The following is a 17137-nucleotide window of genomic DNA, read 5'->3' on the forward strand; positions in this document are numbered from 1 at the left end:
TTATGGTTTATTTTTTTCCAAAAATTTTTTTATTATTATTTTATGTTTTACATGTCAATCCCAGTTCCCTCTCCCTTCCTCCCTCCCTCTTAACCTTTTTCCCCCTCATAAATGAGAAAATTTAAATTTAGAAGGGTTTTTTTTTTTTAAGGACTGTGGTTACACTGTAAAAAATTATGACTGGGGAGATCTACATTCCACGGGTTGCCCTGTTGATGACTAAGGTGAAGAAAATGAAGGCTTATATTTAAACCCAATGAGAATAGCTTTTATTTCAATGTTAAAAGTTAAAATACTCATACTAGAAATGTGCAGACATACTAGAGAAAATGCAGACAAATAACAGAGGAGAATTAGTTAACTTCCACAAGTTGTAACCTGGAATAAGTAAATTATTGAATAAATATTTAACTACTTGTTTAATGTACCAGTATCCCTTGTGATGAGTTTTCAAATTTGTAATAATTTTACAAAAAGATGTTAACTTTTCCATATATGGAAATGAAATTGGACCATCAGAGAAATATTTACATACTTTGCAGACCATAAAGGTAAGCAGGGCTAAGAACATTACTAGTTATGTTTCTGTGTGAGAGTGTATTTGATCTGTGTTTGTGTGTGTGCATGTATGTATGTGTTTTGTGTTTGAGTGTATGTATATCAGAATAGAAGTCCAGCTCTGAGATTAGCTTTTGTGTCATGGACAAATTGTCTGAGACACACTGCTCAAGAGGTAACAACTCAGGCAAATTTGTTAACCTGGTTTGGTGGGAATTAGAAATATAATTAGTGTTATAGCTCAAGAACAGGTGGCCTATGATGACTGCAATTATGCAAATGTCTCTTGTTAACTTAGTAGAACTGTAGACTAAATATCTGTAGATATCATTATTGGTTATGTGGAGTTCCTATCACCTTCTAGGTTACAATATATCCCAATGTTACTTTTGGGAGCAGACATATGCCATAAATCAAAACTATTTTCCAACCTGAAAGTTCAGAGCAAAGAATAGCTGTTGCATTTAATCAAAATGACAGTGCTTTGGTGTTTAGTGACTTTTCTGAAAACATAACATTTTTTTTTCTATTCTGGTAAATAACCTGTTGATTACTTCCTAAATTTTATATACTTCACATTTTTTTTTCCATTTTTACTGACATAACATAAATTTATTTTAGTGCCCAGAGTGTATATTTTTACTAGTGGAAACTCCTAAAACTACCATTTTCAAACATAATGATAACATTACTACTCCAATATTATATAGTACCATCATATTATGCTAGGTACATAGCTCTGAGCTATCAGCTATATTCACACTCCAAAAGATTATGAAAGGAAGTCAGTAAATAGAAGAGTAAATGTCAGGCAATTTCTTTTATCACTAGTTCTTTCAGATACATAAAGTGTGTATGTACTATTTCCTTGGGTCTCATTTTTGAAGTGGAGAAAAAAACATGATTTTTAAATTACAGTCTATTTTTATGAAAACCATGTTTCAAATATGTAATCATCTCATTTATTTTAAAATATAAGGACATAAAACACTACTCTACTTACATGAGCATTTACTCTGTTTGCGATGTGAAGTTCAAGATATAGTTTTCAAAACACTATTTATCTAAGGTGAACTCTCATTCTAACTCCTCAATTGTCAAAACTTGAAACTTAATTTTAGACTGAAGATTACATCACAGGGCTATAATCTTAACTACTAAATTAACAGTCAAGTCTATAGAACACAGGGGTCAGAATTAACCAGGACTAATGATTTTGGATTGCCTGTGTCTAATTTAAGAGTTCCTGTAATTCCTGACAATTCTTGTGAGCCCTTCAGATGAGTATGGGCAGATCTGCGGCATATGCCTAGGTTTCCTGTAGAAGTAGAAGTGATGTTGATAGAGGGATTTTAGAATTAAGCACAGACCAATCAAAATCAATATAGGCTTGGATTTCCTTATGGATTTTTCCCTTTCTGAAAGAAGTAAAGGCATTTTACCATGCCTCAACAAACGGACAATTATTAAGAAAACATTCTGCATCAGTATAAAATTCAACTATACCTCTTATCATGACCCAAAAAACCTAAGCTCTATTGTTTTAATCTGCTTTTAAGTCAGAAGGTCCTTCAGAGTTCCCAATGCAGCCTGAAATCCTGTGATGGGAGATGTCATTCTGTAAATATGTTTCTCATACTGTTTAATGAATAAAGCACTGTTGGCCAATAAGAAAGCAAGATAGGCGGGACTAGGAGACAAGGAGGATTCGAGAAAGTAGTAAGGAATGGCAGCATGTAGAGACAGGGGAGAACACAACAACAGTCCCTCTCCGGTAAGATGAGACCAAATGGAAATACTTAGATTAATATAAATGGGTAAATACTTAACAGAGCTAGCCAAAAATAAATCAGTAACTGACCAACAGCATTATATCAAATACAGTGTCTCTGTGTGTTATTTGGGGCAGGTGCTGCTGTGGGTCTATGCTGGCAGCAAAAAACCTTACCCCTTACACTCTCTTCATTATTTATTCCTCTGTCTAAAAATCTGTTTGGTTGGTTTTATCTTTTCTTGCTTTTTTTTTTTGATAGTGGATTATTTAATACTTATGCTTAGGGAATTGATATTAAGAATAGGGGTATTAATCACACAATTTGGATGACAATGTTTACATTGTCCTTTCATTTTTCTCCATATTAACTATTTATACAGAAGCCACAGATGACTGGAGAATTAAAGTATTTGGGACACTTCCTTGTTTAGATATGAACTTAGCACCAAAGATAAATTTTTTTCCTTCCAATAAAGTGTATCATCCATAAAGAATATGTGTAAAATACACAAAAAACTCATATTGTTGTTTTTTTTTTCTTAACAAAGTTGGTATTTTTTTCATTCTCTGAAAGCGTTTTGAAAACTCGGAATCTTAAAATAATTGTTTTACAAACCCTGCTGTGCTTTACATGGTATGTAATTTGTTTTTATGGATTGATTACACAACACACATCATGATCATCTTGCTGTTTTACTTGATATTGTGACACAGGTACAATAAAACAAAAATAATTTAAAATGATTTTCTTACATCATCAATTTTTTTTGTTTGTCTCTTTGTGTACTCTTTCAAATTGCAGCACCCTAAGCCTGCTCAGATCTCTAAAGTGTCCAACTGTAAGATTTAAAATAAAACAAAGAGTGATGGTTGAGCTGATTTAAAATCAGAGAGGAAAGTGTATGGGGTCTTTCCAAGAATGTTTCTAAACCTGGGTGGTTCAACAAACTTTCCATTTGCTTCCCTTTACCTAAGAACTATATAGGATTTCTTTGCCTTTAAAATCCAAATTTTCCAATCTTTCTCTTCTGCACACTTCAAAGATAGTGTTTAATGTTTGCTGTTGACTGCAAATAGCACATATTTCTGTGTTCTTTGGAAATGCCATGAAGATTTTTTTTCTTGGTCTAGGGATCCACACACAGCCATTGCTCTTTGTGTAGTGTCCCTTGCTTGGATTTATTTCAATTTGCAACTTTATATTGAAAACTCCAATCATCTCTATTTCAATCATATTTTTACTCCCTACACTTTCTAATGCATTTATCTCCATTGAACAAGAACCTTAACATTTTTTTTCACATTTAAATGTAACTTTTTAAAAGGATATTGTTAATGTCATTACTTTTGTGAAATTATCTTACTTTCTTCTTGTATGGGAGATGTGAACCACATGGTAAATTGTGAAATGAGAAGTGTTATTTCTCTTTTCCTAGGTATGGTCTACTGTTAACAAATTTTCAGAAATCCAGTCTGGATGAGACCTAATGATCTTAAAAAGCTAATTATTTTAGTAGGTCTCCATTTTATTCTCATAGTATAATTCAATTAGCAAATTTCACATATCAAGGCAGGGAGTGTAATTTACTCAGATAAATCTTCAACACTCTGCAGATCATCCAGTATTACACACACCCACACCCACCCTTTACACACACACCTAAGAATAAGTAACAACTTCTTTTTACATAAAATTCCAAGTCAAAGTTCATCATCTCTTATGGAGAGAACAATGGAAGAACAGATCAAATATGCAGTTTTGTCATTGGTAAACAGGCTCCTTAGGAATGTTTATATTTCTGTTTCCATATTAAATCCATCCTCTTTGGAGATACTTAGGAGTGTGATCACAAACTCGTTATTTATCCCTGTTTTATAACTTGTGTATTATTGAATTTTCTGCAATAATGATATAATATTTAAATAAGTGCCTAACTGAACATGGGCAAAAAACTTTGAAACAAGAATTAGCTTGATAACTCTCATTCAAACAATAAAATTCTATAGTCTTATAAATAAATGGTTTCCTGCTCTGACTAACTTTATTCTAAACCCCTCAGGAATATTCTGTCCCTATAGTTTTTTGAACACCCCTAAACAATTCTTTAGATAGATTTTGGGCCTTCCTAATGAAATTGTGGTATATTTCTCTTAGCCTATCCCATAGATAGTTTTTTTCTCCCTTGGGGTCAGATGTTTTTCCCTTACTTCAAGCATGATCCAATACTGTATTAAAAAAAACAGTAAATCTGAAATGATATTAAATTAAACCAGTGTTTCATTTTATAACATGTTAAAAGTTTCACTACAACAGTGATCTAGTCTATGTTTTACAAAATTGGACAAGAAACCACACCAAATTGTTTATAAGTTATTGTGAATAGACAATTTTGATGCATGTATTATATTTGATTATTCATCAGATGTTATATATGTATATTTGTAAATATACTTAAGTTGTATTTATCATCTGTCTCTGGCATCTCTAACTAGGTTATACTTTATAAATAGCAAACACACATACAGCCATTTGCCTGTGCTGATTTTCCAATTTTTCTCCAGATCATTATGGTAACAGGACATTGCAAATGCAATGGAGCTACTCCTCACGGATGCTAGTTCTCCACAGGAGACCCACAACAAAGGCTTTGTAGGACATCATAGCAAGGTCTGGGCAGTGAGATTAGAGGTATAATAAAAAGCCAGGGCACCCAAGTTTACCACTCACACAATACCTTGAAGGCGATGACATGATTACTTATGTGACTAAGTGAAGAAAGATCCAGGAACATATAGGATATCATTAACCATTCCCTATTTGCAATTTCATAAGTAACCTGGGATCCAGAGAGATTAGAATTCTATTAGTATTGGTATATTTTCCTTTGGAATTTAGTTTATACTTGAAAACTCAAACAAAATCTAAAGTCTCACCTAATTTTAACTGTAGCTATTATCTTAGGAATTGTTTTGAGTGTCACTAAGTCTCCCATAAATGCAATGAGATGTGCTTTGACCTTTCTACTTCAATTATGAACTCTCGAGTTATGGTATTTTCTAGGGTTTTTCAATGTACTTCTCACTCTGTCCTTGTTTTGTATATTGCAGGATTTCAGGAAAGTAAATTAATCTCTCACTAGGCAGAGCCAGGCTTCATGACACTTACAAAACTACTCATATCAGCAGAATGGCATCTGCTCCATGGTGTGCTCCATGGTTTTAATAATTAAAGCTATTTTGGTAATAATAACAATGTATTTATAAACATGTAGGAGGTAACAAAGTATTTTATATTTACTAAAGTTATATATTTCACAGAACAAAATGGAAATAAATGATAACATTAAACAATAAGCAAAATGTTAAAATGAAATAATTATTTTTCAATCCAATCAATATGTCATATAAGTGTTCTATAAAAGAATGCTAGGAAATCTGTTTGGCATTTGTTGCAGCAGTATTTGAAAACAATGGTCTCATTATTGGTATGTATTCATTTGAGGCCTGCCCTTTCTGAACAGAAACAGGGGAGAATGGATTGAGACAGTGCAGGCCTGAAGGTGGAGAGGGAATGGGAGTAGTTCGGGGGGGGATGTAGTCATGTGTAAAATACATACATAAATTAAATAAATAAAGACCTTTATTTTTTAAATAAGTACTTAATTCTAAATAATCTTGGGGGCTCCTAAATCTCTCAACACAAGAGGACAATATTCTCTTGGTTAGGGTAATATGCTCTTGCTTTTGTTACAAGAATACACCAATCACATTTGTTCTCCATATAAGGTTTAAAGACAGAAGAATGCTAACTAAATGAATTTACAGAGTGAAATCAACTCCTATTGTGAAGTCTATGCTGTCACAATTAGGAGAGATCAGATCAGGGAACCTTAAGGTTAAAACACCAATTAAGCCTTAACTTCAAACTTAATACATTTTAGTCGATTCTATTCCAGACAATTGTAGTTATCAGCTAATTGTATGTCACTTGTGTGATTTTCTCCATCTGAATTTGCATTTGTTTTCAGACATATTTCATGTTTTTGTTGTTGTTTTCATTATTTGTTTATTTTTTCTTTTTCTTAATACAGAACCTGCCTGGATATATAGCTAACTTGTGTGAACTGTCTATACCTGGATGAATTTCTCAAGGAAACAACACTATAATCAAATCTGGGTGAAATGAATTTACTTACACATTGGTTCCAAATTAAAGTTTATCTATAATTCTTATTGCATAAAATTGATTTTTTTTCTTGTATTGGATTTGCCATTCAATAAATTCACAACAACAAAAAACATAACTTAAAGTTCTATTATTCATTTATTTGTGCATGAGTGTGTGTGTGTGTGTGTGTGTGTGTGTTTGCACAACACACATGCATGCACCATACACTATTGTCCATAAGTATAGATCAAAGGACAGCTGTTGGAAGTAAGTTTTCTTCTAGCCTGTTGGTGGATGGAAGGTTCAAGCACAGTTTTGGTGTCAGATGTCTTTAAACACTGTTTTATCTAGCTGACCTAGATTTTTAATATTTTTCTAAACGGTACATGAAACCCTAAATCTGTGTAATGAGGATAAAATTAATATAAAATGCATAGATATAAATATGTATTCTGTGATGTAGGTTATCCTACAACTCACTTCTCAGGTTTGGGGCAAAAACCACACAAGAAGTAGTTTGAAACGGTGGTTAAATTTCTGTTCAAGGTGGTATTATAATTTATTAGTAAATAGTCTTTTAGGATGCTAAACTCTGCTTCTTTTGGTAGAGGTGGATCTTAGGGTTTCAATATGATGTGCTTTCATTATAATTTATTGATTTTTCTTAGACTCAGGAGAAGTACTGTTTCATCTGCAACGGCCTTAAATATGATTTGAAAGATAATGGATCACTAATGGCAATGCAATGAACAATCTTGAGTAAAATGTGCACAAATATGTTAGGCTAATTTTCTGTTCATTCGTCAAGTTCTTCTTTAGATATAATTTCCCAATAATAGTCCATAAAATTATAAACAAAAATGTAGCAGTAAGAAAAGAGTAAACTAGAATAAAACCATCCTAAGAACACTGTATTGTTTTTGGATAAAATTCAAATTATTAATTGATCACAGGTATTGGTGAGTATTCACACTATGAGAATTAGAGAGAGACAGAGAGAGAGAGAGAGAGAGAGAGAGAGAGAGAGAGAGAGAGAGAGAGAGAAGGTTTTGAGACTCAATATCAAGAGACTGGCTTGTGATCTGATGTAGTCAATGAGTGCTTGCCTGGAATGAATGACACCCTGCCTGGGCTCAATCTTGAACTGCAAACATAAGAAACAACAAACAAAATACTAGTAGAATACAAGGAAAATGATAAGAACAATTTAAAAGATCATGATTACTCCCACATCACAGCATTCAGGAGACTGGTGTAGAAGGAAATATTCAAGATCATCTAGGTTTACTTAATAAAGGTTCAAGTCAGCATGGACTCCATAGTGAGTCCTTGCCTCAAAAAATAAAATAAAAATAAAAATCAGCCAAACAAGAACAGCACACATTTACTCATTCTTTCTGCTTACACACACACACACACACACACACACACACACACACACACATGAAAAACAAGTCTAGGCAAAGTAAGAATATAGAAAGCATCAAATAGATAGTCCTGTTGTTATTATTAAACATAGTAAAAATAAATGAGCTAAATTGTTTTTATAAAAAACAAATATAAGTGCCTACTGGATGCAACTGATATAAAAGAATTCACAGTTAGCTAGGGAAATGGCTCACATGGTAAAGTCCTTGCCATGCAAAAGTGAACAATTGAGTTTTAGTGCCTCAAACTCTAAACTTGTCATCAGGCAGAGCTTCTTTTACAACACTTCACACTTAACCTTTTGGGATTTCTTTTGAAAATCTCATCTTTTTAGAATCTTTTTAGAAAGCACCAATTCTCATGAAGTAATTGGATACTAAAGTAACTTTGTGGATGATCCTTCTAACACTGCTTTTCTGTTGGGGGTTCGTCTATCATTACATGTTCTTATGTTTCCCTACCAGGCCCACTGAGTCTATTAAAATGAATGAGTGTTATCTATAGCTAGTTTCTTATGTTAATGCCACACATTGTACTACCAAGTTACAGTCCCCTATATGTAGTAGCTCACTTCAACTTCATCCCAAACATGGAAGTGTTGAAATCTCAGCTCACCTGTGAATCATTCCCCCAAATTTCTCCCTTCCTTCCTTCCTTCCTTCCGTCCTTCCTTCCTTCCTTCCTTCCTTCCTTCCTTCCTTCCTTCCCTCCTTCCTTCCTTCGTTCCGTCCTCCCTTCCTTTCCTCCCTCCCTCCTTTCTTTCTTTTTCTGGAACTAGCTCTTGTAGATCAGGCTGGTCTCAAACTCACAGAGATAATCCTGCCTCTACCTCCTAAATGCTGGGATTAAATGCATGTGGGCATGTGCCACCACCACCAGACTCCCTTCCATTTTTCATCTTGATTTATGAAATCACGCTCTCACTCTCTGTACCTAGTATGCTCAATTGTTGTTGTAGTTGTTTTTTAACATTTCACAAAAAAACAGAAACTTTCCTTTGTTATTCCCTCTTCTTCTAAACAAGAATTCTGTCCTGATTCCACATTTCAGCAAAATAGTGCTTGTGATTTTGAGCAGAAGAAACACATGGGGCTACTTAAATTCATAATCCATGACCTTAGTTGGTCCCTTAATTCTAGCATTCATGTAAATATACTTTGGTTAATTTGGTCAGCTTTCTCTCATTGTTTCATTTATTTCTCTCCATCTTCAAAATTTTAATATTCCATGGCTTTTGGCCACTCTCCTCTGCTGATCATGGGACAGATGTATCAGAGACAAGCATGTCCCTATAAGGTGTATTCATTTATATTCCTATTGGATAGAGTATCCTTCTTGCTCAATTTACCTGTTCATGGTACACCCATTTAAGATGCTGCTAAGAGATACTGCCCCACCCCATTGAGCTGTAGTAATGTTTTCCTCTTCTATTGAACTATTCACACCAGCATTTGATTGTTTTTTACCATGTATCACTCACCCCGTATTCCATCACTGCAATCATTTTTATAGTACAGCACAATCTTATGCAGTCTTATGTTCACATTTTTTAGAGCCTGCTGCAAGTATGTTTAACCTCCCTCTTTTATTAGAGTTTTCCTTAGAAACTCCATGTTGAGAATTCAGTTCTCAACCCCTGCTTGTTTCTGTAGATCAGCAGCAATGTCCACTAATCATGAACAATTGTCATTCAGTATTGAAGAAGAACAATGGAAACAAACAACATTCAAAGCTCATAAGACAGGTACAGTAATTGTGATAGTGTCTACTGAAAGAACAGACAAAAAGATCAATAGAAGAGAATAGTGAGTTCCTAAGCAAACTCCCTTTGGAAAAGTATTCTTTGACAAGGGAACAAAAGCAAATCTATGGAGCAAGGATATTCTCTTCAAGAAATAGTACCAGAACAAATGAACAGGAACATGTGAATTGTTGTATACAAAGAGCAAAAGCGCTTCCCACAAATTAACTCAAATGGTTCATAGATTATTTAGAACATATTGTTCACTTGACTGAAGGTAAGTGTAAACAGCAAAAGTAAAATACTCCTAGAATACAAGGTGGTTGAAAATCAGCATGTCCTCGGATCTGACAGTGAATTTGGAGCTCAGCATCAATCTATAAAATAGGGACTTAGTAAGGTACTTCAATAAAACTTTTGCTCCATGAATGTCACTGTCAAGGATGAGCATAAAAGGTACATATTATAGGATTGCACTTTAGAATAGCTAAAACCAGAAACACCAATGACAGTTTATGATGGAGAACATGTAGAGAAAGGGGAATATTCCTCTACTGCTGGTGGGAATGCAAACTTGTACAGCCATTTTGGAGATCAGTATGGGGGAGCTCATGCACCCTGGAGTGACAGCTGGGAAACCAGCATTGGACCAATCCAAACCTGGTGAACTTGGGTTTCAGTTGGAAGTCCTGTGAGGTCTATAGGATCTCTGACAGTGGAACCAAAATGTGTCCCTGGTGCATGCAAGGACTTTGGGAGCACATTCTCCATGGAGGGATGTTACCTTAACCTAGAGAAATGAGGGAGGGCATAGGCCCCACTCCAAATGACTTGGCAGATTTTGATAGTCCCTCCTGGAAGGCCTAACTGTTCTGTGGAGTGGTTGGGGAATGGGGGGTTGGGGGACATGGGAGAATGGGATGGAGAAACAACTGGGATCGATATGCAAAATAAGAAAAAAGAAAAGAAAAAACAAGCAAAAAGAGGAAGCAAAAGAGAGCTGCAGACATTTCTACCCAACTGTCTGATGCCAGAGATACAGTTTGCATTACTAAGACAGTGCTTAGACTAGAAAACCAATATAGAGATATCAAGGAAAATTAAACTGAGTAGGCAGGACTATTGAACCCAGCTGAGAAAAGCTTGGATAGTACAGAGAGAAATGGAAATAATAATAATAAAATAATAAACATTGTGATTTTCCTGTCCTAAGGAATAAATACTTACCAGCCAATGAGAGCCCTCAGAAACATCCATGAATTTCTGAGAAGGGCATTCCCATGACCAGAAGTCATCAGAGTAGTATTTTAAGAAGTCTAGGAATTGTTTAATTACCTTGCTCAAGAACAACATAATTAAATCTAACCTTAAAGATGTTTGTTAAAGTTTTAAATGAAATAGTGTGAACAAAAAAGAATAAGCAAAGGATATTTAAACCTAGAAGCACTGGGAAGTGACGATGATAGGGATGTTTGATGTGGAATTCCCAAATAATAAATAAAATATTATGAATAAATTAATAACAAATAGAATAAGAGGCTTTCTTTTGTAAAGGGAGACTTGAAACAGACAGGAAACACTCCTTCCAGTAGAAATGGTTGTCACGAGCAATTTCTTACTTACATACATCAGTGTCTTCATTTTTCTCACCTATCTCTGAATACTTAAGTTCATCTAACTTGCAGCCAATGGCAATGAGATGATTAACACCAACTGAAGATTGCTTTCCTCTAGTTCAATAGTCATCTTCAGAAACCATTGTTCCAAGGTGTATTGATTTGCACCCTTGATAATTGTCACAGCAGACTAGTATGGAAGTCTTCAGCCATGAAAACATAAAGCACTCTTTGCTCTTGAATTTGTGTAGCCAAGTCTCTAAAAAGTTAGAGCCAAAGAAGCCAGAATATAGAAACATCATGACCTCTAAATGAAGAAAGGAGTATAAAGTTGATAAATGGTAGTGAATGTAGAAGTTTTGTCCAAAAAACCACATAGATCTTTCTTAAAATGCAAGTTATAAAAGTCACTAAATTTATTTTAATTTGTTTTTTGGTACATGATTTTCATGGGTTTTCTAATGGTGTTACAATTATATTTACAAGTGACTTAATACTATTTGAAATATCCTACAAGCTTTGTTTTAATACTTTTCTTTCTGATATTAAGGATTACTTTGTCATTATAAATGAAGCTTTCCAGCATCAGAATTAACTAAAGATTGTTTCTTATTAAAGTTAATTTTGACTATTACTTCTCCACCACTAAATTGCTATGTAAAGTCATCTAAAGTAATCAATATAAAATTCCCAGAGAAAGTGTAGATCAATCTGGACAATATAATTGAAGCTGGATCTGCACTGCAGAGGAAGACCTCATGAGTTTTCATTTCTTTTTTTTGTAATGATGTGGCATTATCAAGAAGGTGTTTATGTAACATTCAATACTACTGAATGAGCAGATGGTAACTGAATATAAATGCTAAATTAACATTCTTTGTTTTGTGTATAAGGAAGTACATATTTTAGTTAACAAAATAATTATGGAAAACTTAAAGAATGATTATGGTGAGAGCCCAAAGCCCAGAAATGTGATGTAATAAAGGTAACAGAATCCTGATAATGCAAAACTGTTCCTGTCCCATTGCTGTTGTTTGGATCACTTCCCTAAACATCAATAAATATATTTTAATTGTGTGGAAATAAGCTTATTAAGACATTTAATAAAATAGAAAATATTTTGTGCTGATTTTTTTCAAATGTAGTAGTCAGTATCCACTGTGTCTTCCTTCAATGTAACTAATTTGCTATGAACCATCTGGATAACACTGTATTCAGAGAAGGAATGTTTCATCCCTATAACAGTATTATTTTTACTATTTTTCATACATTGACTCTATATTTGCTTTAATTTAATTTTTTACATGCTACAAAATGCAACGGGAGTTTGATCATCAGTAGGAAATAACATGTAAGGTAATATGTCCAACTATTCTCCCACCCACAACTAATACAAGATCTAGCATTGTTAATTTGAAAAGATAAATAAAACTCATATACACAGTTGAGAGAAATTAGAGTGATTTCAATAACTCTGTTGTTTAGACTATAGATGAAAAAAGATCTTCACCAACCCCACATCTGACAGAGGGATGATCTCCAATGTATACAAAGAACTCAAAGAAATTAAACATAAACAAAACAAAACAAAACAAGTAATCCAATTTTAAAAATGGGTTAGAGATCTGAACAGAGAGTACTCCATAGAAGAATCGGCAAAGAAAACTTAAAGAAATGTTCAATATCCTTAATCATGAGGGAAACACTAATCAAAATAAGTAGTTTGTGTTCACAGAGTCTAAACCAACAACCAGAGAAACAGCAAGGCCCTGACCTAGGCCCTCTACATACATTTCACAGTTATGTAGATTGTCTGCTTGTGGGAAACCGAACAAGTGGAGCAGGGGCTGTCACTAATTCTTTGGCTGTCTCTTAGGAACCTATTCCTTATACTGGATTGCATTGCCCAGCCTTAACACAAGGGGAGGTGCTTAGTCTTACTGCAACTTAATATGCCATAATTTGCAATGATACCCATCAGAGTCCACCCCCTTTGTTTACAAACACTGAGGAGAAGTGGATTGCACATGGCATGGTGTGTGTAGCAGAAGGGAGATGGGTATTTGGGATGGGAGAAAAGGAGGGCAGGGTAACTGAGGTCAAAAGTAAAATAAATTTGTCAATTAAATGTGAGAAAGGAAAAAAATAATTCTACTAATTGTCAGAGACGTTTCTTGAGCTGTTCCTATATTAGTACATGAAAACTGAACCCTAGTACTGTCAATGAAATTAATGGTGGAATGCACAAAGTTTAATGAACACTTCACCAATACCATCACTTAACAAGTCCTCTTAGTAAACAAAAAAGAACAATTATTAAATGTAAAATATGATGTTCATATTCAGAACATATTTGGTCACTAGTAGTTAAATAGCTTATGTGGTAATCTTAAAATATAGTTATATCATTCTACTCCCAGATCAGGTCAATATCAGTAATATGTAATATAAACCTGCCAACTATGTTGGTATGAGTAGTAAAGAGGTGGTGTTAAGGTAGACATCTTATGTTTTCATTGAATGACTACAGCATGTAAACAGAAACTTTAGAAAGCATTTTCTTTCCACTTTATGTATCAATCTACTTAAGAGATAGAAAACCAAACCACCTTAGAAGATTTCATTTTGTGTCATTCTATCTTATTTCATTTTCAGTAGTTTTGTTTTCTGCATTTCTTCAATTTCCATGTTTATCCTCTGCTCCTCTATGCAAGGGAATCAAGGTAGATCATTAGAAACTTTTTCTTAATAGATTTAACTCTGATGCATGTTCTACTTTGTGTATTTGTATGTCTCATTGTTAAATCCCAAGGACAAGATGAATTTATGTTAAAATACTCATCAATGAAATTTGATCCCTGTTAAATGTTTTCATTTAAATTAAGAACAATCTTATTTTTCATATCATTCCAAGTTCCCTCTTCTTCCTGCCCTCCTACTTCCCTCACCATCTCCCCATCACACCCTCACAGCCCACTCTTTGGGAAGAGGTTGGAAACAGCCAAGCCCCATCACTCAAGGGTTACTTTAAACAGGAGCAAAAGTTATATTATGGATCAAAACAGGATTACTGATGCCTGTAATTAAAATTTAATTATATTATCTTGAAATATCTGACGTCTCCAAATTTGCTAGTATTTTTAAAATTTATTTTCTCATTTTACCTTCCAGCGATTCTGCAAAGTACGCATTACAACCCTACTTATATTACCTGAACTCTTGGCACAGAAATGTTTTTTTAATCTTATGAAGAATTATTCATAATACATGATAGCCAGACTTAGAACCAATACTGAGTGATCCAGAATTTATTGTTTTGATGCCTTATGTTAGGTCTTAACATTTATTTTTTTAATTGTATGGCTTGCACATCTGTCTCTTAATTAATAGAGCTTACATTCCAAAATTATTCAAACAAGCTCTATGAACAAATAAATTTTCATAGAAAGCACAGATATTATATTTTTCAATGTCCTTATTGCCATATGCTAGTTGTTGAACTGTCTCAAGAGAACAACAAGCACCATGTTTAAATAAAAATATTAAATATTCATAAAGGCATTATTTTCATCACTTTATATTTCCAAAGACATTAGATACTATATAATTAACCCTTCTTTGAAATTCTAGGTTCAAAGTGTTTGTTCAGAAACTTTGCTATGTTAAAATCAAAACACAGAAAGTAAGAAAATTACAAGCCATCACATATCTGTTACATAATGCAGAAATAGTTTTGCTCTCAGTCTTTCATATAGCTAGATCAGCCTGTGCTGGTTGACTTGATTGAGTGTAATTTCAACAGTTTCTGGGATGTAACACTTTTCTTGATACTATATAGGAAACCAGCATAGAACCAACCCAGATTCTCTGAATGTGGTGTTACTTGGGAGGACTGGTCAGTCTATGGGGCCTCTGATAGTGGATCAGTATTTATCCCTAGTGTATGAATGGACTTTGGGAGCTCATCTTACATAGAGGGATACTCTCTCAGCCTAGACACATGGGGGAGGGCCTGGGCCATGCTCCAAATGATATGGCAGACTTTGAAGACTTCCCATGGAAGGCCTCATCCTCCCTGGGAGCAGAAAGAGGATGGAATGGGGATCAGTGGGGAGAACAGGGGAGGATGGGAAGGTGAAGGAAGTAGAATTGTTATATGAAACAAGCTTGTTTCAAATTTAAATTAAAAAATAAATAAAAATAAAATACCTTCCCACTATCTTTAATAATTTGGATTGATAGCATCCCAGAATACACTTATCCCTTCAACAAGAGATGCATATATACTAGTCCTTTGTAGCACCTTGTCTTCAATTATCAGCATTGGACCTACTGCTATGTACATGGCTTGGCTCCCATGTATTCCTTGTGCTCTTTGTTAATCAATACCATGCTCTCTATCTCTATCTACTCTCAAAGCATTGTCACCACTAAAAAGCTCTAGTTAAACTGCAATGGAGGACTAACATAAGACTATCAATTGTACCATGAGGTAATAGACTCAGGGATAGAACTGTATGGGACAGAAGAATGGTATCTGGGGTCAGTATAGAAGACTATACATAATATAAGGAATTAAGAGCCTGAGACAGACTGACAGATAGACAAAGTGATGTCAGATCTATGCTAAGCATCATCACTGATAATGTTTTCTTTGGTACTGACCCCACGATTTCATTAATGCCTTCTAAAACAGTGTTAGTGGTATAGTAAATAGACTTATCCCAGTTTTGCCTCTTACTGAGATTGAAACACTTATTACTTGTGAATATACATATTTCCATGTTTAGTAAGTATACTTTTTCTTCTGGATTATTCTTTAGCACTACCACTCAGGTAACTGAATGATATTTTTGGAATTTTGTGTTTGTATTTTGCCTCTTACTGAGCTTGCAGTACTTTATAATTGGTAAGCGTAATATACATTTTTGCATTTTCAGTAATTATATGTTACTGGAGCTTTCCACAGTCGTTTGACACCAAATAAAAACACAAACTGTATTAGTTTAAAGATGTTGGCCAATGTCTTAGGCTTCTTATTGGCTATCTCTGTCTTAGTTACTAACCCATTTCTATTCATCTAAATATTTCCACATCGTTTTATCTTACCTGAGAAGGGCTGGGACTTGTTATTACTCCTTTGGTAGCCTACATGGTGATTCTGTGTGGTAGGTCCACTCTGCCTACTTTTCCCAGAATTCTTCTCATCCTAGTCCCAACTATCTTCCTGCCTCATTGGCCAGACAGTATTTTATTCATCAAGCAATAAGAAAAACATAAACATAGAGACATCTGTCATCAATTATATCCTTCTAGATCATTCTTTAGCTCCATCACTCAGGTAACTGAATAATATTTTTGTATTTTATTTTCATTTTACCAATTTGTGGAAATAGTATGGGAAATATGCTCTTCTGTTGCTTAGGTTTCAACTGTAAGAATTACCTTTTAGAATATATTGACAAAAATGGAATAAGATAATTTAATGTTGATATTAGTTTTTAAGTACTAAGAACTGAAAAATAATAGAAGCAAAATTTAAAGCTAGTTTGTAAAATTACATGGGTTTCCTATTCTCCAAGAAGTAACACAAAATGTGCTTTAGCCTACAGTCCTCCATGCAGCTCCTCAAAACTGGGAAGGATAGCCAGTAGTCAGAGACAAATTCTAGCCTTTTATTTTGCATAATGTAGGAAATTACTATCACTAATCATATTTTTCCTATGAGGATCCTGGTGTGTTCAGCACTCAACTTTGAAATGGATTTTATGTGGGATGGTTTCTCATGCATACTTTCAGTTCCCCTCCCTCACTTCTCTGACGTTAGAGAACTCTTGGACACTTCTCTTTCT

The sequence above is a fragment of the Phodopus roborovskii genome, unplaced genomic scaffold (genome assembly GCF_943737965.1).
Source record: "Phodopus roborovskii unplaced genomic scaffold, PHOROB, whole genome shotgun sequence".
Taxonomy (NCBI): Eukaryota; Metazoa; Chordata; class Mammalia; order Rodentia; family Cricetidae; genus Phodopus; species Phodopus roborovskii.